The sequence below is a fragment of the Podarcis erhardii genome (genome assembly GCF_964252035.2).
Source record: "Podarcis erhardii genome assembly, chromosome: 1".
NCBI classification, from domain to species: Eukaryota; Metazoa; Chordata; class Lepidosauria; order Squamata; family Lacertidae; genus Podarcis; species Podarcis erhardii.
This window is the reverse complement of record NC_138497.1, coordinates 105,616,556-105,619,147: the sequence shown is the minus strand read 5'-3', so window position 1 is coordinate 105,619,147 and position 2,592 is coordinate 105,616,556.

Here is a 2,592-nt window from a genome sequence, read left to right as displayed (position 1 = left end):
CCTATTAGTAGAGTGTCTTCTTTTTATTATGTGCTGATTCCCTTTAACTTGAGCCCCATCAGCTGTTGGGTTAGAAACCCTTTTATACATGGCCCTTATCCAATCTGGCTGCAGGTTTGAATGGCCCAAGGCAGACTACACTCTGGTGACGCTTTGCCCTGGTTAGCTTACCTGGTGACATTGCTGCACCACATGGTGCCTGTTGGTTTGTTATAGTCATTATTTTAATTTTGGCATGTTGCCCTAGAAGAATGCCATGTTTGGATCATTGTCTGGGAAATATAAATGGTGGCTAGTTTAAATAACCAGTCTGGGTGTTAGGGTGGTTGTTGTTTTTTAAAGGGGTGCTCACAACAGGCATCAGCAGTGGACCCTGCCAGGACATTGGAACCCTGGCAGCTGCTGTACTGAATCTAGCCTTGCCTTCTGACTCAGTTTCATGTTGTTCACCCACTGGGGAGCCTTGCGAGGACTAGGAAGGACTCCCGCACGGACTAGGAAATTGGTTCCGATTTAAAACTGAAAACATCAGTATGCTGAATTTTACATACAGTATCCATTTGTTGTTGAACAGCATGTGTGGGTAGGGTTCAGAGAAGCGTGAATGGAGTTTTGCCCCCACAACGGGGTGCTCTCCAGCTTCTGAGAGTAGGTGAAACTCTGGGCATGAGATGTGGCATGTGGGGCTGTATCTAGATCAGAAGGTTGGCAGTAATCGGGGAGAGTGTTGCGAGCAGAAATGCCTTCTGTTTACCCAAATGGTTGTCTAGATCCCATCCTTGTGCAGAAGAATTTGAAAATGCGCATGTCTGATCCAGTTAACCATATAATAGTAGACCTTTACGCATATCTGTACTTCAGTGAGAAGCCATGCACACAAACTTCTAATGAATGCACAAGATCTATCTCGATCCAGCAAATGGAGACCCAATCAGATTATTGGCAACAGTGAAGCCCCCTTATTAAGAGGGCGATTCCATTTTCCCTGCTGTGGCCTCTGCTCCTTTCCCCTCCACAGGTAATGGTGCTATCACCAGTGTTGTCTGTTTGTCTCTCGTGCTGGCACACTCGCACATAGCCCAATTAGAGTGATAAGTATTTATAAAAAGTATTCCTGTTTTCTTGTGACTTTCCTAAATGCTTTGACCTTGAGCCACTCAGATAAACGTAATCGCACCAGATTCATGCATGTAACAGCCGAGTGCCAAATAGTATTAATGAAGATAATTTGCCGCTGGCTGAGGTCTCAGCTGATCTGCACTTTCAAAAAACCGGGGGAGGAGGGGGAGATGGAAGAATGGAGAGAGAAGTTGTTCAGTGTATTGTTCATAACCATTAAGCCAAAAGATTACTCACAGAACATAATACAAGCTAAGGACACCTTATGACCCAGTTAAGAGTAGGAAATAAAGGATTATGTAACTTGCCATCCTTATAAGGCTTGGGAGCAAAATGTTCCTGTGAGTCATTCTGACTCTTAACTCACAGGAGCCTATACTGTCAATTACTTTTTTGCATTGAGTGAATTCCTCTAATCTTTTGTGGGTTCATGTGTGGTGAGCTGCCTTAAATTCAAGATGCCCCTTTTTGCTGGGGATGGCCAATGGGTTTTGCTTTCAAAACTCTGCGTTAACCACTATTTTTTTTTTCTTCAGCCCCTGGTAATGTGTTGCCTTGCCAGCAGAGAGTGAAGACTTGCGTGTGGTATTTTATGTATATATGTAGTGCAGAGAGGAGAATAAAACTTCATGATAGTGTCAGGTTGGTTTGACACCAACAGAGGGAATTAGCATTTAAAGGACAATTAGTACATGTACCATAATTTCTAAATAGTTCTCAGGCTAGCAACTTAACAAAAGCTGATGGATCTTTACAGAATGTAAGTGCCTTTTCCTTCAAAGAGGCTTTCTATCTCCTGAAGGATTATTCCATTATTATTATTTTTAAAAAGGAAAATATGCCTTTTTGTTTCTGTTCTTATCATAGCTTTTAGCTATATAAAATATTATATCTGGCTGTGGGTAATGGTAAGGCCTATATTGCTTCCTAATGGAGGGGAAACATTCGTTACAAATTGCAGTATTCCAGCTGTTCACAATGGTTCAGCTCCTTTATGTGAACATTACTGGCAAAGCTCTGCTTTCACAACAGAACAAAAATATTTTATAATGAAGTCCAACTTGCTCTTTTCTTCTCCATGGGGTAGCACTTTTAAAAAAGGTTTTGACATATTTCTGTGTTATGCTGGACTTCCAGGCATTGCTGCCTGGATTTTATCAGCATTGTGCCCATCAAAAGTAGGGAAATAAAATATCCTTGTGAGGCAAAACTAAGTTTCAGCTATATTGCGTTGACAACATGAAACACGCAAAATTGCAATAGGGTTAAAACTCTGCTGCAACTGTCTGGATTTCTGAGTTCCGAAAATTAAGAATGCTGCAGAGGACGGCATAGTCCATTATAGCTGAGAATCGATCCACTTCCACACAAGGCTGCAGGCCTCAAAATAAAAGGCAGGCAAACTTCTCCCTTTGGTCAAGATGTGGTAAAGGTAAAGGGACCCCTGACCATTAGGTCCAGTCATGACCGACT